The sequence below is a fragment of the Thermobia domestica genome, chromosome 3 (assembly GCF_964235325.1).
Source record: "Thermobia domestica chromosome 3, izTheDome1.hap1.1, whole genome shotgun sequence".
Taxonomy (NCBI): Eukaryota; Metazoa; Arthropoda; class Insecta; order Zygentoma; family Lepismatidae; genus Thermobia; species Thermobia domestica.
The window spans coordinates 268,026,592-268,049,211 of NC_137456.1; the positions used below are offsets into that span (position 1 = coordinate 268,026,592).

Consider the following 22,620-nt stretch of genomic DNA (forward strand, 5'->3'; position numbering starts at 1 on the left):
ACTTCCTCTCCAGAGCTAGGAGAATCATACGTAATCAGAATGAACATCACCTGCAATAAGAACAAGGCCATCGTCTTCGTCCTCTGACAAATCTTGTTCTAATATTCTTTGAATGTCTTCTGAAGAAAGGTGTGTCATCTTCAAAGTTTCACTAAATAAAAAACACTAGAGCAAAAAATCTGAATCGCAAAAAGCATCCTGTAGCAAAACCAAAGCTAACGGAAGACGGAATAATAACAACACTCCTGATTATGAAGAATACTACACAGATAGCGCCGCAACGTTGCCAGGTCTTAAACCAAACCGAATCGACATTCACAAAGAAAATTACATTTAGTCTGCACAATAATATCAACTTACCTATCCATTTAGTATTGTTCTAATTTATTTTTGCACATGTCGTTATTGTTCCTTGTGTAATCCAACTTTGTGTTCAGTTGTATGTTGATCGAAAGTTTCGGTAAAAGTTTAGAGGTTTTAGTGTATTGTCTTGTAAAAAGTTACAATTATTCCTATTGTATTCGTGGAATGTTATTATTATTATTTTTAAGCTCATTTGAATATTGTAGTAAAAATTTCTTAAATGATCAGCTTCAAAATAATCACTCAACAATACTTTCTAATGATCGAGCAATCCATATTTATATGAGGGTCCATTGGATAGACCTTGTGTGTCTACGTTACATTTTTACATTTTCCGGTATTCCTCTTTATTATATCAGAATGGTTTTGGGACATTTTGTGCAAAGCACTATTTATGTTACCTGAGGAATATCTTGAAAATCATATGACTTCAACAAAAAGATAAGAAATTACAAACCATATTTCATGCTTCGGGATCCTTTGGACCTACCCTGTGTAAAATAGGGTGAAGTCGTCTATCACTACTTCTAAATTAAGAGTGCTTATAGGCGCATCTGAAGAGACATTAATGGTATTTCATTGAACTATATACTTTTGGTAAGTCGAGAAAAGTTATTCCACTCCTTGCATGCATACATAGAAATTTAAAATGATTTTACGACATACGACTCGTTTATCTCATTAAAGGTTACGAATTATCCATAACATGTTTCTTTTTGTAACAGATCGCTTTCCTTGTAAATTCGAACACATGACTTTGTGCATGACCTCCCGACTTGCCAAACTATCTGAAGCATCTTCAGGCAAAACAGTGTGTTTAGTCGTTGATCCCAAAGACAGTTTTGTCATATTATCAACTAATGTTCGTGACACAATAAGCACTTCAGCACCAGCAGTATTATTTGGCTAACAAAGTTGCTGTTTTGAATATTTATATTGCTTATTGTCACATCTAATTCACTATCCGTATTTTCTTCATTGTAAGCAATAGTACCGTCTTAAATATCAACACTAGTTTCAAGAAACACAAGCTCAGCGTTATCCTAACCACCAGACGAATGACACTAGACATTAGCACTTTTTTCCTCATCGATTCATTTGGATTCTGTAGTACGGAAGCCATCGTCATAAAGCTTCACCTTTTATTTCTTTTCCCACCGCTCCTGCTTGCCATTAGTAGGTCAAGAATCCTAGTTTGCGAAAAAAAATTCCGTACTCACAACTGATAATACAAGTGGGCTGGTTATTAATAAAGACAAGTTAGTCTCTAATTTCCTGGATAATAGAGATTCTGTAATATTGTAGGAGAAATATCGTACTTAGGAGACTTAAAAATATTAACCTAATACCCAAAAGAATAAAATGTTAGTTTACATGTATTTCCTTGTATTCATATATAGCAATAAAGATTAAATTCGCTTACGAAACATCTAGCGGCATCAAGCAGACAATTTTGCGGTGTTGAAATTGAAAAAATTAAGTTTTCGGAAATCGTACAAACTAAATAATCAGAGGAATAATAACATTATTTTTGGAGTACGAAAGACCCCACTTATAGGAAGGAAGGGTATGATCAAAATATGAAATGATTTTCAGAAATTCATAAGAAATTTGAGAAATACTTCTACAAGAAAGAACAAAATAACGTAGGAGTAAATGTAATTAGATTTCTTATGCCAGGCAACAAGATAAATGAGAAAAGGTTGAAGACCTTGAACAGTAAATGCAATAAGCAGTAAGATGAAATGCCTGCGTTAATATCAAGACCTGCAAAATATAAAGTGAGATTTGTCATTTGATTTCTGAACTACAAAAAAACTAGACTCCAACTAAAGTTCCTTACAAAATAATCGAACGTATTGAGTGTGGTAAAGGTGATGCACAGGTGTAGAATTTGGGAAAATGTCTCTAAATGTTCATAACTATTAGATTATTATTCAAGATGGATTACCCAGGGAAAGTGATAACGAGAACGTTAGATCAAATTAGATGTTCACAAGAACTGAGATCGTCAGAAATTTTCTAGAAGTATTTCCAAACGAATGTATCAAAAACTCCAATAGAATGTCTAAATTCTAACTGACAAGATATTTATCTCAATCTGTTCGTAAGATATGTAGTACAAAGGTTAGAAAGGTCTTTGTGAGTTCTCATAAAGAGAAAATATGTGCAGGTGCAGGTGACTTTTTTCGATACGCTGTCAAGAGATTACATACGACATCTTTTCTCTCATATTCAGGAAATGAAAGGCAAATAGCGTATGCCACTGGAGAGTAAAAGCATCATTAAACTCAATGGTGGCACTCTGGATCTCCGAACGTGAGGATATACTTTAAAAATACCACTCTCTTTTGGTATTAAATTATGGTGTTCTTGTGGAATTATAGGATATAAGAGGTACAATTCTATGATGCAATAGATCAGTTTGACCAAATATTGAATGAAAGAAGACGTTCCATCTAAAACACATGCCATCCATCTAAGATGTACCACGAAATGCGGAGAAGATTAAGCTCTGCAATTCTTCTTATAAATGAGAATGCAGGCCGTGCACAAATGTTTATACTGTTGGGCCAATTTAAAAGATTTCGATTGGTACTATTAGAACATTGTACAGTAAACTGTACATATCCTGTGGACAATATTTCATAACAAACTTTATATTTGGTCTAGGAATTAATTCGTGCGGGTGGACAAGAGATGGCGCAACGAACGGAGCGTCCCACAGTTCCGTGTATCAACACATGTGTTGCAAACCCCTGTCATCGCGTATCGTTCGTAGTATAGGGCAGTGGATTAAAGCGTCAACAACACCAGTTTGTAGTTAAGTGAACATGGCGCAATTTGTGCCTGATAAAGTGTTTTTGCGGGGTGTCCTGCTGCATTACTTTAACATGCAGAAAAGTGCGACTGAAAGTCATCGTATTTTGGTGGAAGTGTATGGTGACCATGCTCTAGCTGAGCGAACGTGTCAGAAGTGGTTTGCACGGTTTAGAAGTGGTGATTTCGGCTTGGCAGACCAAGAGCGAGCTGGACAGCCAAAAAATTTCAAGACGAAGAATTGACAGCATTGCTCGAGCAGGATTCGTGTCAAACGCAGGAACAACTTGCAGCAGCATTAGGCGTTGATCAAACAACAGTCTCCAAACGCTTGAAAGCCATGGGAATGATTCAAAAGATGTCACATGGGTTCCACATGAATTGAAAGACAGAGACGTTGAAAGACGAAAAACCATTTGCGAATTGCTGCTTCAACGACAGAGCAGAAAGGGGTTTCTGCATCGAATTATTACGGGTGATGAGAAGTGGATCCATTACGAGAACCCTAAACGAAAAAAGGCCTGGGTGAAACCAGGTGAACCAGGTCCATCACAACCAAAACGAGATATTCACTGTGCAAAGGTTATGCTGTGCATATGGTGGGATATGAAAGGTGTGGTGTACTATGAGCTGCTGCAATCGGGTGAAACTATGAATGGAGAACGTTATCGACGACAATTAATGCGTTTGAAGCAAGCTCTGGCCAGAACACGACCAGAATGGGAGAACAGACATGATAAACTTATTGTTCAACATGATAACGCTCGCCCACATGTCGCAAAGCCGGTCAAAACCTATTTAGAAAATGTCGGATGGGAAGTTTTACCCCACCCGCCGTATTCACCAGACGTTGCTCCTTCGGACTACTACTTGTTCGATTGCATGAACAACGATTTGATTGGACAGCGGTTTACTTCTTCAGAAGATATCGAAACATGGGTCTCTGACTGGATCGCTTCCAAGGATGAGGACTTCTTTCGCCACGGAATCCGTACATTGCCTGACAGATGGGCGAAAGTGGTGGCTAGCGATGGACAATATTTTTCTTAAGGTATTTATGTATTTTGTGTTTGTACTACAGCTTCAATGTGTGCGTACCAACCGCACGAATTAATTCCTAGACCAAATAATATGGAATAACACATTCTTCCTGACAGAAAAGAGCAGATATAATTGTTCCTTCATTGCATGACTCTTTTCAAAAGGGATTAAAATGGCTTCTTTTTCTTAGTTGAACGAATAATCGGGTTATACGTTACTATTGATTTGTCCCAACAAATAGATAGTTGATTCTGGGTTGTCACTTATCTCGACAATGTTGTTAACCTGAATCAGGAGTTTACGTCCTTTTTATTAGTAAGTATGCGATTAGTGAAAGTACAAAACAGAATAAGACGAATATCATGATAATCAATACAAGGTATACCTTTCTCTTCGATTTTTTAAACATAATTTTCTTAGAACGTACTACAACGTTATACTGACGGATTATAAATAAGTATTAACTTACCAATATATATTATTGTGTAATTTTATTATCACCAAATTATATACAAGTTACAATTTACCTCTGGGATGAATTTAATAGGTACATATCTGTAAGGGTTCTTCAAAGAGATTAATGATATTTTGTTGATGTTTCGTAAACATATGTTTCATTCACAACCCTTAATAATGTCATGTTATTTTCCAAGAAGAAATGGAGAAGTTGTACTTCAATCTCTGGAGTGTATTTCCTTGGACAAAGTTTCCTGGAAACGTTTTATAACTGTGTTCGTATATCACAAATAACAATATCAACACCAACCTAAGAATAACGCGATTGAATCATTATAACTGTTGTGAAATAATTTAGTGGAGTGGCCCTTATTTTTGTATTGCAATATGTAAATGATAGGGATTCAAGCACTGAAACACTGACACAGCGGATTTTAAGCCTTCCCATAGAACTGAAACCCACGATTGTCTGCAAATCCTAATGATCATCTGAAAACTAAAGAACGCTTAGCTGTAGATATCAGCTGCAAGAAAAAAGAGGATGTCCTTCAAATTGATCAGATTCATTCATTTCAAATGTTTTATAATTCCGATAGATTTTAAACTTGCTTAGAAAACTTAAATGTTCTTTATATATTAAATACAAGCTAATATTGCTTGTAGTCTGCAAAATCGTAATACTAAAAATAAATTGAAAATTAATAACCTATTTAAAAGAATGATGGAAAATCTCTTTATATCGTCACATATTTCGTACCCATATTAATAGAATTAGCAGAAACTAAGCTTATTTTCAAAACATCCCTATATGCTCCACCATAATCCCTGTGCATCTTGATGACGCTACATTTCCTTCTAGTAATCGATTTAGGAGCTGCAACTTTAGGATCTGGTAGGATTGAATAACTCTTGCACCCACAGGGTCTTTGTCCACTTATCACTTCTTGTTACACCCAACAGGACATTGTCTGCTGTCGTAAGGTCCGGAATTTCACGCGGCCAACGATATGGTGCTATAGAATTAATGGACCCAAGATTTTCTATCAGCCGTGGAACGGTGTATTCACGAGTTTACAAACAGAAAGTCAGATGTAAACTCAAATCCTATTGCGTTGGTAAAGAACAGTGTTGTTCATGCCCGGCTTCAGCAACTGTGGAAAAAAGCCAGTCACTTCACATTTCCAGATAAGTAAATTCGTCACTGAAGTTTGAAAGAAGTACGGACCAAATTTGTGTTGTTCAGTAATTTCAAATCAAAGTGTGATATGTAGACGGTTCTTATCTATATGTTCCTTCGCTTATAGGAAACCTCCGATAAATCACACATTCGTCAGGGAAGAGAACACTGTTGTGGATAAGAATCGGTGTGAGTAGCACAAAGTAGAGCACAATATGCTACTGTATGCTTTATGCAGACGGATTATATCGTCTTCAATTAGTTACTGCTAGTACTGTTTTATTATTATCCTATACGGAAATACTTATGAAAACATACCATATTTTTCCTACTACGGAATACGATTTCACATGTTTTGATCTAGAAACACTGCTATCGGTATGAGATCCTACTGAGAGGTATCTCCGACAGGCTGCATGAGCAAGTCAGCTAGGAGATGAAAGAGAAGGATCACTATTATACGTATGGCTGAACTATTAGCAGAAATAAATCAAATTTGAATATAGTGTATACCGTGTTATATTTCAAGTTCTGTATTTAGTTATTACTAAAATTTGGTATTGATGATTACTTGTTATATAATTCCGTACTATTAACTGATGTTGCTTTATACCTTACAGGTGGTTACCTAAGCCCATCCTCTATAATCACATGTAGTTTTGTTGGAGTGAGGAAAGTTGTGAGAGGGATTTTGCATCATTAATCGAGAAGAACTGATTTCTCGAGTCTTTTGTGATAATAGCATTAATACAGGAAACATATTTAATTCAGATTATTTTAATCAACAAAATGTGCCTAAGGCAAATATATATACCTATATATTCGTCAATGGGAAAAGGAAACATAACCCAATCGGAAATCCGTTCCCAAGTAGTTGTAATGAACAAATGCAAAGAATAGTCGATTGGAGTCAAAAAATTAACGATAATATCACTGGAATACAGGAGAATAATACTAGTTTCTGAGAGAAGTCATAAGGAGCAGAAAAAACTTAACAAGATACAAATGCATAATGGAAATATTTCATGTAAAAAAATTATTCTCTATGACGAAAGATGCTTTACTTCCAAGCATTTTAATACAAATGAAAACAGAATTTTACACAAGTGATTATAACACAGCTCTTCAAGATACTAAATGTAAAATCAAAAGAAAATTTGCGAAAGGATTCTGTTATTGGAAGACGTTTTAAATACCGAAATTTCACAACGGTTTTTCCAACCTTTGTGAATGACAATCATTAAGGAAGTATACCTAATTAATTACAATAAAAAAACGACTAGTTTCGTTTATCAGAACGTCACACTCCAGTGATAATTTTGTCTTTTGTCCAGATGTTGCCTCATCTAACTATGAGAAACCATACTTATCATATTTATTCGATAAAAATTTAACTTTTAATCTCAGTAGGATAATCCAACTTGTGCCTCTGAGTTGCAGCTAGTTGAACAATTTTGGTCAATTCTTTAAAGGCTTGTGTAGCAGAACAGACGGGAAGCAAAAATTGAAAAGAATCTTAAAACTAGAATACACTAATGTTTGATAGTACAGTGCAATTTGGTCTGAAAACGTACATTGAAAAAAAGGTGAAATTGTTTATAAAATGATCATGATACTCAATACAGTGACTTAGAGAGAGTCCCAAAAATCTCGCGTGGGGTTTGAATACTATGGCCGCCATATTATAAGTCTATTTCCAACACCAAAACTTACGTGGAAATCATAGCAAGCACTTTAACTGACTATAATACAGGTTGAAAGCACAGTAGAGATATGAATCATATATCATTGAAAACATATAATTAGTTGCTCTTATTGTGTAAAAGTTTTGGAAATTTACTAATAGGGTAAACTCTGCAATATTATACCGAACAGAGGGGAAAATTGTAGTTTTTTTTTATATATTTTTTACAAAATTTTAGAGAGAAGTATCATAAAAACAATCCGAGACCTTTTCTAAAATGATCGTTATACTCTATTCAGTAAATCAGAGAAAGTAAAAAAAATCCAGTTTAGTGTTTGATTACTATGGCCATCATAGTGGATGGAAAATTTCTAATGCCAAAAGTTTTCGAGGAGACCTAGCATTCAGTTAAATTGACTATAATACAGGTTGTAAGCCCAGAAGAGATATAAACTATACTACATTGAAAAGATATTTAACTAGTTGTTCTTTTTGTATGAAAATTGAGGAAATTTTCACTTTCCCTAGAGGAATAAAGGGAAATTCCACTAATTTTCTCAAAACAAAAGTAAATTCTTTTTGTTTTTGACCTTATTATAATACAATATTGTACGGAGAAGGAGCATAAAATATGTGCAAATTTTTGGCTAACCTTTCTAAGTAAAAAATTAAAAATTCACAAAATAATTGCCTTCTAAAGCTGTGATTTTAAACTTAGATTCATGTTAAATTCCCCCCTTTGTCCAAATATTATAAACGTTTCACCTGTGCATCCACAAGTTTCGGCTGAAGTTATCAATTTATAGGCATTTGAAAAAGCTGCAATATCTCTTAGAAAACCAAATGTTGACTGTTTTGTCTAAGGGGAAATTTTTGAAAAAAAAAACATGCATTATTGATAGCAAGCCAGATTATTTGGAAAAATTTGACACGTGTAAAAATTGTCAAAAATCATGTTTATTAACTTAAGAAGATTCGTAATGTTTGAGGAAGGAAAATGCATAAAAAATTGATGTAAAGGATTCTATATGATGTAAAGGATTTACACGTAGATAATTTTCATTCGAAAGTAACTTACGTGTACTTGAATCTATTTCCGACGAGGATATTTGGCATCTTGGAATGCCTCTTTTTCGATATCCATTTCTGGAACCAGCAAATCTCCATTCTTTTCCACTTAATCTATTTTTCAGTTGCTACGTCCATGCCATACGAAGCACATTTACATGATTAAGCATTTTAACCCGTAACTAGTCGCGTGAAAAAAGTTTCTTAATTAGTCACGTGCGGAATTTTGTTCGGCATAATAACTACACAGTAAAACTCCTCTAATATTTGTCTTTTTAAATTATTTTTATTTAATTTTAGGTTAAAATATTTGTTTTAATAGGCGTCTTAATTTATATGCTATAGAAGACCTAAACTAATACAAAAATACGCTAGACAAAATACCTAAACAGTGAAGAAACTATTCTGCTTTTTCTCAAATAACAAGAATAATATCATGTATAGTTATACCTGATAAGAAATATAGTTTTTATGTATTTTGAAACTTTCATATAAATTATGATTTTGCCTCTCGGTTTACATATCCATACTACTTACATATCCTCGTTTTCAAGTTCCTCCACTCTATATTGATGAACACATTCTTTGCAATATGTTACAGTTTCTTTATGCACACCGCACACAAATTTAAGACACTTGACACAACATTTGGTCTTATTATTTTCTTTCCTCGTGCAGAAAGCATAACGCAAGAAATTGGAATTGGATCAGACACAGTAGATGGGTCTTCTGGTATTCCTGCATACTTTCGGATATTTGATTTTAATTCTCTGTGGGAGATATTGCAGACTTACTCTTGCCTTGATGTTGTCCAAGCAAAGGCTAAAACTTTCAGAAAATCTTTCCTGCTTATGTTACTCTGTGTGTTGGACTGAAAAATTATGAAACTATTTACACCAGCGATATTCATCAAAGCAAAGAAGACAGCTAGTGGCCATCTATGAGTTCTTCTAGATACAGAATATGTAGCTTTCATTTGGTCTAGCGTATCTACACCTCCTTTTGTTACATTCTAAAAAGCTAACATTTCTGGCTTTTTGGCTTCTCCGGAAGATTCATCAATATCATCAGAAAAGTGCATGAAAGAGATAAGAGTAACCCCTCGATTTTTCCTCGATACATACGAAACGAGAGTCATATTTTCGCCGTAACCAAACAAACTACTGTATTCCTCACGTCGCTTGCCTTCAATAAATATTGCAGGATTTCTCTTTTATTCTTCCGCAGAGTAGCAACTAGAGACAGTCCACGTTTTTGTAGTTCTTCAGCCCTTGGTATGGAACTACACCAGTTATCAGTAGTGATGTTTCTTCCTGTTCCGGTTATAGTGTCTACTAGCCTAAGTTCTAGGGGTCTATTTTCCGTCTGAAATGGTTCATCGGGTTGCTGACCAACATATACCTCCATGTTGAGAGCATAAAATACTCTTGCATCGCACAAAGAAAATGTTTTGATTCCATACTTAGCTGGTTTTGACTTCATATAAACACGGAAACTGCATCGTCCTCAAAAAGGCTCAAGCATTTCGTCAGTTGTGGTATATTCCCCAAGAGAATAGCAATGTTTGCAGTGCAAGTTGAATTCTTGAAAAATACCTCGAAGAAGCGCAAACTTCTTAAACTTTCTTCTCTCGTATCTGTCAAGTTTGTTATAAAAACGAAGAGTTTGTAGAAGAAATCTCTACTAAGAGACATTGTTGCTGGGAAGAATTCAATTCTTGTCCCATCTTTTGCATAGAGATCGTCCAGATTAGCATGAGATGACTTCAGTCATCCTGCAAGATGTAGAAGGTCCAGCAAGGCCTTTACTTCTGTTATATTAGTATTTTGAGCATTTTTTCTGCTATAAGCGTCCCTATGTATTTCAATTCACTGGTTTGTAAATTCCATGATTCTCTCCAGCATAGACGTACTAAAGAACAAACTCCAACATTCGCTTGGCGTTTTCGCTTCTTCAGCATGTCCTTTGACTCCTGGTAAATGGGTCAAATTATTCCGACTTCTTCTTCGTATGTTTTGCCGTGGAGCATGTGCGTATCATTTAGTGACATTGTCCTTTCCTAGAAGATATGGTTCCCTGCAGTAGTATATGAGAGTGGTTCCACATGATCTGCTTGTGGCAACACTTCACCTTCATCTGCTGATTATTCACTGGCAGATATATGGTCGCTTTCTTCAATATCTTCTTCATCGCCATCTTCCATATCCGGAAGATCTAAATTGTCGTCTTCAACCAGAACTACCAGCAACATGTTTCTAATTCTGTCCACATCACGTTCATGATGATCCATTTTAAAAGAAAATACTGACTCTCTTCTCTATGTATTTATTTTCAGAGCGCACAGTGCACATATGAACCGCTTATAAGTTCAGTTGCTCACAAAGGAACTGCACCTGAAAATATATTTTTGTAAAATAAATTTAAAAAATACTGGTGGTGGCGCTTGCTTGTGATATGTTTTGTAGTCACCGAATCGCTTAATTGTTGTGGGCCAAAAACAATAAACTGAAAGAACGCATAAAATTTGTAGGAGAAAAAAAGGGTAACTTATTTATTCGCGAGCGGAACATTGCTCCGCAAAATCCATCACTCCAAAATAAATAACAAAATATTCACTAGTGGCTTGGGCAACAATTCAAACATGTATTGTTGTTTAATCAAGGAACTTTAAAATACAGCTAGACAAACGTTCAAAAGCATACGATCGAAAGTAAGGAAAACAAAAAAAAATGTAAAAGTGCGGAACAAAAGTCCGCATGCGACTAATTAAGGGTTAACCTACCTCTCCAGCATTCAGAACTTTATTCGCAGTCGTCGGTGTAAAGTACATGAGTTAAGATGTAGTAAGTCTTCAGGTACAGCAGATTTCGAAGTTGTTATCGCAAATAGATCATTATCTTCAAATCTTAGCATAAAGTGGTCATGTTATCACCACGCCATTGCTGCACTTGACAAAAGACTTAGAGTGAATGATTACGAGCGACTCCAGTTGTAGGAGGAAGTATAGCTAACGATGTAAGTTAAACTACAAATGTATAGGCTGTTTGGCAATTGCCTTATCATATAGTTGGTGGCATAAAATGTCCAAGTTCTCTATATCTTTGGTTTATTCAGTGACAGAGAAACATTCACCAGCTTTAGCCACAACTTCAGCTGACACTCGAGAATTATCGGAAATACTTAGATTCTCTCTATGATTATTATTACTCTAACTTTTTGTAAGCAGAGATTTTGCCTTTTCGATAAATTGACGAAACTGAATCGCATCCTGTGAAGCAGTGTACAATTAGAAGAAAGCCCTTCGCATTACCTATATCATCTTGAATAGTTCCAATATGGTGAAACTTGTCCGGGAAATTCTTCACTGGACTGGCATCATAAGTTTTAAAGTTGTGTCTGGTAGAGCAAGGGCAACTAAAACAACAAATAAACCTTTGTCTTCACCAATCAAAATAACTCTAAGACCTTTCATGGCCTTTATAATAGCCATGGTTGCAATCAGCATTTCAAAATCTACCTTGGCCTGTAGCACCTTGTATCCTGATTTGATGAGATGTTTACTCCAAAGATGGCTGAATCTCATTTTTTTCTGTGATTGAGGAAAAATTCAATCTGCCCTTCAATAAAAGTAATATTATCTTCTAACTCTATGTCTACTTGGTATGTCTTTCCTGCACGGCGAATATTCTCCTCATCTTTTGTCCTTATACCTTCGTTATTTCCATCAAAAAAGACGAAATCTTTTTCGTAATGTGTAACAACGAATGCAATATATTGCTGACATATTTCTTTGAACGTGGCTGGACACTTCAATACAACACGGTGCAAGAGATGTCCACCATCAACTATGTAGGATGCAGTCTGTTTTGCGGCACCACTTATTTTCTGGGTTGAAGTTCAGGAAAAAACGAATATTGTGGATGATTTTGTACCTTTCCCCATTAGATCTCTTTAATAAAATAAGTAGAGACGATACGCAGATAGTTCATACGCAGATCTCAGACAACTGTTCTTTAGAGCGAAATGTGCATACCATGGAGTGGAAAAGCTTGTTTGGGATTACACACATTGTTCCATTGTGCGCAGTTACTAACAATGAAGTAGCTTTGTTTTACAAACTTCGGGAGTTTTTGTTTTAGTAAAATATACTCTACTTTTAAAGGATCATTAACTGAATTGATGATAAGGAAGATGTAGTGTTGTGCTTGAATACATTTCTTTAACCCGAAGGTTCCTATGGCATAGTAAACCCATGATTGTTTGCGATTGCCTTCTATAAGATGATGATAACTAACTGAATGAATGAGTATGCGCTATTAAAAATGTAATCAATATTACAACCACTAGAAAACTCTCGACCTGGAAATTGGTTGAATTTCTGACTAAAGAAGAATTAACCAATGCTTGCAGAAAAATGTTAATTTCCTGTTCTTTATTTTTCAAAACAGGCTAATATTTAAGTTTGTAGATGTTATTGAAGTCTCTGCAAATACCTACCCACTGAGAACTTCACTCAAAACTTGAGGATTCAGAGGTGAAAATCTTACAATATGGATCAAGAAAGAATTTAATGCATTTGAATCTTCAGAATTCCAGCTTTTAGGAGATATTATTTTATGTATCTTTCATGTTTTACTAAGGAAGATGTATTCAACAATTTTGTACATATTTTATGTTTTTTCTCCCTAAAATGTTGTAATAAAAATTAAAAAACTCACTGACTAATCAGCATAATTAAATAAAAATATGTTTCTAAAATATAAAAAGTGCAGATCATTTAATCTGATTAATCACCTTATTTAATTAGTAAGTTCATTCTTCTCTCTTTGATTGGAACAAATCTGCCTATCATGCTGGTTCAACTCTAGTATTCTTATTGTCAGGTCTTTTTCGGTGGAAAGCATAACCAATGGTGATAACCTTTCTTGGGACATTCAATTTCTTGAAAGTGCCAATTCTTTTTGATGTAAAAAAAACTTTCCTTCTTTTACTGACGCCATAGGTACAGTCTGTATTAATTTCAGAAGCTTTGTAGATTCACTAAATATTTTTTCTAGATTATTCTGAACAATTCATTCTAGCAAACTCAGTCTCTCGCAGTGATCCGAATTCCTCTTCAGTGTAGACTGAAGAGAGTTCGTAGCAGAGATTAATGTTATAAAAAATGTACATTGAACACTCTTTATTCACAATTTATCTAGGAAAATTTAAAATAAATTGTGGAAATGTATCTCGTTCATACACATTACTGCCATAAGGTGTCCTGTAAATTTAAACCTTTTCTTTTCGAACACTCTCCTGAATTCCACTTTGCTTGTTTTGTCTAAGCCTTAATTGTAAATTTTTCCTCAGTTGAAAGCTGGGTAATTTTTTTGTAAGTTATTTACAGAAGTCATGGTATGCAATTAATTCACAATTTGTAGGTTATGTACAGAATTTTAAAAAACACCTTATAAAATTAAATCTAATAACTAATAACCAAAACAGCTGATACAAAAGAGATACTGGTATATGAAAGGGCTGTCAAATGGCCGGCTTTTTATTGGCCTGGCCGGAAAAATTGCTGTTATTTTGATTAAAGCCGGTGACGGGTACAAACTTCTCACCAGCCCCTTTATAACCGTTTTTTTAAAATTTGTATCTAGTGCAAAGTATAGATATTGAAAAGTAGCTGTCATTCTGTAAACTCAAAACTTATCTTTCACCATCTATCAACCTCTAATATATTTTGTTCACCTGTTTACAAAATTTTAGAGAGATGACAGGGACTGTATCAGGGAAAATGTGAAATTTACTTTCAACGAATTTTATATATTTATTAAGAGTGGAAAAGGACTTCTTAAAGCAATTTTCTGTAGTTGAAGTAGAGACTATATGTTTAAAGAGTAAATTTCACTTTACAAATCCAAAATTGTCACGTAAAGATTATTATACTTTTGTTCATCTGTTTCGATAATTTTAAAGAAATGGTAGTTACTGGTAAATAAAATAAATTTAACAATGTCGATTGATCAATTTCTGTTTCTCATTTATAGCACAATGTATCTATTAAACTTATTAGTGAATGTTCTAAGGACATACAAAATATATGTATTAATGCAATTTTGTTCACGATAGTACATTTATTTTCCATGGATAGGTCCGAACAGAAATACTTCACGCTGAAACCTATATCATAGAGAATTTTGAGGAAGTGCCTTTTTTTATTTTGCAGAGTTGGCAACCCGATTCATACATCAACACACACACATACACATGTGTGTAAAAGAAAAAAAAAACTACATTCCAAATCATCCGTCTTGGTTGTTACGCAAAGCACGATGAATTCAATATACTTCTACATGAAGGGAAACAATGTTTATCAACGTCATACGTTCTGGAAAGCAACCTTGAAGCCCGCCAGATATAGGAACAACATGTTAGCTGGGAGGGGTCCAAATTATTTGAGGAAGGTCCAATACGTCTACGTAATAACGAACTTGTCTTATACTATACCCGAACAGATAAGTAATTCTTATTTACTGTCACCTATATTTTTCGAAAAAATGATAAAACTATTATTTCTATAAGAAAAGAAAGAGTACATGATAAGGCGTAAAATAAAATATTTAGCTTACATCAATCGTTTCTCTGTTTAACAAGTATAGTTCGTTAAGAAAGTCTACAAATGTTAGTCGAGTTTCGAAATTTTCGAGAGGTCCGGACCCGGTGGACCCCCTCGTAGATACGCCCCTGAACATTCCCAACTAGTCCCAAATTCAATGTGGCGTTTCCCATCATACAGGTTTATGTGGAAATTATCAAGAGTATAAAATATACTTCTTTTATAAAAGAAATATGTATATACTAAAATAATATCCACAGAAGGGGGAGGGACTCTGCATATTGAATTTTTAATATTTAGTTCACAAATTACTGTAGAAGAAACCTTCATTATCTACATAAGCTAAGAATTAACTTGTAAATGCGGATCTACATTCATTTGATCTCTGCTCTACTAAATATTTTCTTTCTTATTATGTAATTCTGCTATCACTTGTTTTAATTGTCATTATATTTATTTGCTTCAGTATAAGTACCGTAATTTAAAAATATGAATGCATAAAAACAAATTCCATTTGTTAATTGCTGGTGAAATAAAATTCAGAAAGCTTATTTAGCGCTGAAAACTTTCTCGTTCACTGGAAACCGTGCTGTGTTGCAGAAGCACTGCAACGCCCAGCCCCTTTAACTTCTGAGATAGGGGAAAGGAGACTTAACATTTGCTCCAATTCCCGCGCTGAAGAAATCTGGTCGTTGTATGCTCGCTGCAACACAATGTAAATTAGAGACTCAGTGACGGATTATTTTTCGCTTTTTAAAACGGATTAACGAAACGGACAGTTACAGAATTAAAAAAAATATGTTATTTAAAGTATATATTGGAGTATTAGAAAGTATTTTTTCTGTTCTTTATTAGTATTGATAATAATATTTTTTTCTTGAAATACTTTGGTCGTTGCGCAACGCTGCAACACTAACATTAGCTGCCACTGCTCTAGAAGATGGGTGATGGAAGGAACTGAAGGAAGTACACGTTTAAAATGTATAAAAATGCGTGTTTTAAAGTATGCTTGCTTCGTACAAGATGATTAGATTTGAATGGACTATTTGAATGGCAAATGTCTTAACTTCAGATTTTTTTTTAAAAAAGATGTTTCTCCTTTATTTGTATGTATGCTTACATTTAGCGTTGGTTTGCAGCCCAGAAGCTACATGATCTAGGAGTTCAAGAGAACAGTTAAGCATTATTTGTAAGATATGTAGCATTACGGTTGTTTGTATAGCAGGTAAAGACTGACTGTAAATATGAATAACACTACGCTGGTAACGTTGGGCCTGTGAGACCCAAGCCTTTACAAAAAGTAATATAACTTTAGTTGACAACACTCGAACTGCTATATCCTCCCCCTACCTTCCGCTCCTAAGTTGTAGTTTATTCATACGTAGCCTGATTTAGTTTTCGCTTGGTCATTGTTGTGTGCCGCGTTCTTTTTCATAGAGTGGGCCAGACAGACCCAACGTTAACAGTGATGTTATTTTTACTAGCACGATTAAATAATATTAAGTAGCGATTTTAGAAGAGAAAACTTCATATTTCCGTGTGTTGATTTGCATGTTTTTTAAGCACTTGTCGTATAGTTTTTTTATATATTCAAGTGAAGCATGGCCGAAAGCTATGAGGCATATGTTCAAAGAATAAGGGACATGTTAGAGCAAGAACTAAGTGATGTAGCTTGCAAAGAAGATGATGAAGATTCTGATCCTGACTTTTGTTTGCCTAGTGATCATTATACTAGTGATGAAGGAGGAAACAGTGATGGAAATTCTGATTTTGAAGAAACTGTGCACAAATATTTTGTAGGTAGAGACAAGGACACGAAATGGAGGAAGAAAAAAGGAAATTTGAATATTCGTTCTCGTTCTAGTAACATCGTGACTGCTCGTATACCGATGTCTAAAGAATTGTCTAAAGAATTGATACAGAGCCAGTTGATGCAGAGAGCACAAAATAAACGCAATCCTACTGATCTTCGAAAATCAGCTGCAAGATAATGTGGATTAACCCTTGAAGAGCATGCTCCTATGCAGCGAGAAATGAAACGAGGACGTTGCAACATGTGTAAAAACAGCAAAACCAGGTACTTTTGCCAAAATTGTAGTAAGCGAATTTGCCTGGGTAACGCAAGAATGTTGTGTGGTGAATGTTCAGATCATTACATGTAAAGATGCCAATAAGAGTGGCTGCAGTTTTTCATAAATTCAATGGAAATTAGTGCAAAGAAAAACTGAAATAAAGTTAAAAGACATATTTGCCTTCAGTTTCAAGTAATATCGTCATTACCTAAAACTTTTCTTTCTTTTTTTTTTTCGTGTCTGGAATATTGTTTTACGAATAGTTGAATGAAAAATGTTCGTTAAATATTTTAATAACAATAAAAGACATATATTAATTTTGGATTTGGCATTCAAAATAAATTACTGCTCTTTCGTTTAATGTAACTAAAGATAATTTCGTCAATGTAAGCTCGAAGTAATAAAATATTCTTCTTTAATTGATTTCAGTGCGTAAATACTTGAATGGATCCCGTAGACCCAACGTTACCATTTATGAAAGTTTCCTGAACGTTACCACTGTAGTGATAAAGAAACAGACAATTAATGGAATATGTTCTAAAATGGATATAGATGTGTATATTAATAAGTGTATGAATGAGGTACATGTCGAATGAAATGACAGATTTGTATTGATAACAAATGCGTTCTTCATATTGTTGCCAAAACCCAAGTAATATTTGCCAAGCAGATATACAAGCTCTCTTTCACACAGCAAGGAACATTTCCTCAATCAAAAGAAAATATTTTCCTCGGTTTCCTAAAGGTTTTCCTTCTCTGAAGTTTTCCATGCTGGTTTCTCCAATGTATTCCGAATATTTTCCGAAAATATTTTCCCAAAAATGATTTAAAAGATTTTAGAAATTACCGGGAGTACATTGTGAGAATGCTTGCCGGAAAGTAAAACCAGGAAAATACTCACAAAATATATTAGAAAGATTGTTTTGGATCGAATTTAATATGTTTTCACTGTTGAGAAAGGAAATATTTTCGAAATGATACTAAAAATGTTTTCCATATATCATACGGAAAACAATGAAACGAAATATATTCCACATATTTAAAAAATGTTTTCTAATACGTTATTTGTAACATTTTCTATTTTAAGAGAAAACGTATTAAATATACAATTTTAAAACATTTAGAATATTTAAAAAAAATATTTCGTAATATAAGATTTTTTTTCAGAAATGTTTTAAAAAGGTTTACTTAATTTTTACAGAAGTATTTTGGTAATCTTCTTCTATAACTTAAATTAAGTATTTTCGAATGATATTTTAGTATTATTTCCAGAATATTTTATCGAATTTTGAATATAAAACTTTAAAACAGATAAGAGGAAACATTAAAAATGAATAGAAAAAATGTTTTCCTTTGTGTTTTGGAAGATAATTTGTGTTTTTAGTGAACATTTTCTGATATTGGTTTATTATAGAAACATTTTTACATTTTCAGAATATACTCTTCCGTCACTGAAGAAAACATATTCCTTATTATATCTGAGAAGTATCCCAAATATTTGCCGGAAATATTTTTAAAATGTGTTTGGAAAACATTTAATGAAGTACTGGTAGCAGTGGCGTTAAATAAGCTTTTCAGGCTTAAGCCTCCCTTCCCGAAATTCGTTTTACTATATTAAAGTAAATGAAATATCCTGCACAATTTTCACATTTCCAGGAATAAAGTTAGCAAGGATTCCTTCCACGAAACAAAATCGTAAAATTAGTAGACACGTGTCCGAGAGTCTTTGAAAATTCCGTATATTAGAGTGAAAGGGGCTTAATTGTTGGTCTAACATCGAAGCGAGTACGTTTGGAACTAGTTGAAACGTTTAGAAAGTACGTAGTTCATCTCTACTACATGGGGTCCTTGGTTCGATCCCAGCTCGCTCCAACCGTGTGCGTGTGTTTTCTCGGGGCTGTCCGGTTTCCTCCCACTTATTTCATTCCACTATTTTATTCATTTCTCATCATCAGCGTCTCACTTAACCTCGATGCTTAATAGTGGGACGTTAAACTAAATGTTTCATTTTACCTTAATTTCCATGTAAAGTACCTGCTTCTAGAGTTATACATAATATTTTCAATCTGCGAACAATGTTAAACTAGTGTATTAATATAGGTTGCTGACGTTATAATGCCTACAATTCTCCGCAAAATTTGATATTTATGAATTCTGATTTTACAACTTCGTGTAGGCTTTGCTTTGGAAGTAATTTGGAAAGACGCTACTTGTGCAATGCATGCTGGAAAGTGTCTCTCATCTATGTTGAAGTTCGCGAATAGTTTGTGTTTTCTGCATTACTACTCCCTGAATACAGCGTGGGTGTAAAGTCAATTCTTATTGTAACAATGTATATTTCTAATAGGAAACAACCTATCATAGTTTAATTTTCATCGAATACATTATTAGAGTGTACCATTCGGTTAAGTTACATTTCAACGTATACACCTGCATTTTCCATAACTTCTAAAATGTATTACACGCCAGCTAAAGCTGATGCTAGTTTCTAGGATAATCTATATTAAAAATAGGTATTGACTTTACAACTACCGTGTATATTCTGAAACTGTTGAATTACTCCTTGTCTTTCTGTAGATTTCGTAATATTTTTATATATACGTTGCTTTCATCAATTCCTAATTTACAACTGCAGGGTTGGCTGGTTTCAACAAAAAAAAAGAAGAAGAAACAAAGAACGACAAATGCTTTAAATCCTGCGAACTTCATGGTGACGTCTTCACATATGACACCAATTGCATTACGTTTATCTACTTTTCACCTTTTAATCAAGGGGTCCCGTGTTCAATTCTCGGTCGAACCACAACCCATCTTTCAAGTGTAAACCAAGTAGCGATTCAAGATGTCCCTTTAAGCGAAAGTCTTCTCCGTGATAACCTTGGTATTTCATAAGGATGTTAAGCCTAAACATACGAAACGAAACCAGATTATATATTTCTACTTGCCTGTATGCCTGTTGTTTTATAAAGAAACCAAGCTTGCTTAAATATACTGATAGAAATTGGCAAAATATATCATTGCCTACGTAGCTTCCAACATCAGCTTGGATTCGACTTTGTTTTAATTTTGTTCAATGTTATCTACATAACAAATTTGTAATTTAATATGATACGTTGACTTTAAAATTTTACATACAAATACATTTAAACTCATAACAGGATTTTTCCAATGGCTAAGGCGGGAGTTTCCCGATTTATATGTAATTCTGTATAATGTTTTTACTTGTGTAACTGCATATCTATTTGTAATTCTGAAAAGACTCTTGACAATTATATTAACAACTAGGCCTACGTAAAGATCAGTACAGCGTATTTTTATCAGGAGTCCGTGAGTGAGGCGGCAATCTCATTTGTGACCAATTAGTCCCGGTTTCGTGTCGAAAGGGACAATTTCTCTTGGATGTAAGCCGAGAAACGGTTAGGATTCCCTTTCAGCATAACCTTGTTGTTGCATAATAAAACCAAGACGAAACAAACTAATTTCTGTCCATATCTAATATAAATACATAGAGTAAATTATTTAAACAAAAAATTTTTTTGTTTTTTCAATAAAAACCATGGTTTTTGGCAACCGTGTACAACTGCTTGAAAATTAGTATGTAAATTTCTTTTATTGGAAAAAACGAAACGTCAGTGCAAATATTAATTTTTGAGGATGCGTCAAATGCTGACTCGGTGACACTGTCGTCTAAAATCAATGTAATTTGTTCAAGGGTATCAGTTGTATGCTCTAAATTTCCATTACTATTACTTGAGTGCTTAGTGTGTATTTCGTTACAGGTCTAAGAAATGAAAAACTTGGAGGTCACACCTTAGAAGCCGTCACAAGAAATATCATGAAAAAGACAAATGTAATAGCTGAGCAAGTTGGCACAGTGCAAAAGGAAAGAGCTTTCACTCAATCACTAACACAATAATAGGTAAGAAACTCTCCCTACTGTTCTTTAACCTCATTTTCAGAGTGGAAAAAATTATAGAAGTTGTCATTTGAAGAGGGATACACTAGGTTTAAATTCTTGTAAAAAAATTCTGTTACCCTTTTTATTTTTCGCTTTAAATACTACCATGAATACTTTTCAGAATCATCTTCCTGTAAACTTTATTTCCCAAAAGCATGCACTACAAGCGGTGTTATAACATTTAAAACACTTTGAAAATCCTTATTTTAGCAAAATGTGCAACTTTCCCATCTTCAAGTAACACGTTACATTTAAGTGTCCATGGAAGAGAGAGCTGAACATGTATAGAGTATATTTCATCCTTTTACTGAATTTTTCTGTCATGTTTGTAGTTTTCTTGAGCATTTTATGATTCATTCCTAAATTCGCGATTTTTTATATTCTTTGCTATGCATCGTTATCAGAATTATTCATTTGTATAAGGCAAAGTAATATGTATGGCCTGCTCCGTGGGGAAAGAAATCGAGCAAGGTGGCGGTCATCAAGGCCTTAGTAACCACCTCGGCATTCACCTGGTGCGACTGAGGGAAAAAGAATGATAGGGTCCAGATTTGAGAACAGAGCCTTCGGAATGCTACGCTAGTTCTTCATCAACTCAAATGCTACCACATGTTTTCAAATTATTATTTTTTTAATATCAAGTTTAATATTTATAAGATGCCATACTTTTTTAAAAAATAAAAGTGTGACCGCTTCAACATGTTACAACGTCCGTAAATTAGCTACAGTCTATGGTATGTAACTTCCAGCTGTAGCTGTTGTCTTCCTTGCCATTTACTTTTTCTTCAGGGTGTTACTTTTGTAACACAATATTGTCTTCACACGCTGCTGTAGGTCCTAAGCAAACATTTTAAATATTTTTGTAAGTTTAAGATGTAATAATTGATCTTTAATCATTCCCTGCTGTTATGATATTATTAAACGCTGCCAAGTATTTTTATTTTCAGAAACTGTGTAACACAAGAGAAACGTAACTAACGATGAGATCGCGTAGATTATTGGGACATGGCTTCAACATATCACACAGAGACGAACAAGATCAGTTAAGAATTCAGCTACAGTTCCACAGAATTTTAACTGACAATTCGCAGCGTCGAAATTATAGTCATTTGTGGTAATCAAAAGTACATTATAAAGAAGCAAATATGTATTTGTGGTTATTCAGCAATGTGATATTTCTTGAAAGTAGCAAAAAGTGACATTACGTGAAAAGATCTATTCCGCATGCGCCGTAGATTTGTAGAACATATTTTCAGCAAAACACGTAAATATTGTTGTTGATTTTTATTTAATTAGTGTCAGTGACGTAATTTTCTAGAACAAGTGTTTACACGTTAAAATTTGAATTTCTGACATTTGAGAAGATTGTTCTTAATG

At 34.2% G+C, this 22,620-nt stretch overlaps 1 protein-coding gene across 1 annotated transcript in view; it reads right to left on the reverse strand.

The window, feature by feature from the left end:
* The window catches only part of LOC145681646 (uncharacterized), a 168,427-nt gene that overhangs the window by 108,861 nt on the left and 36,946 nt on the right, over positions 1-22,620 (reverse strand). The window lies entirely within an intron of this gene.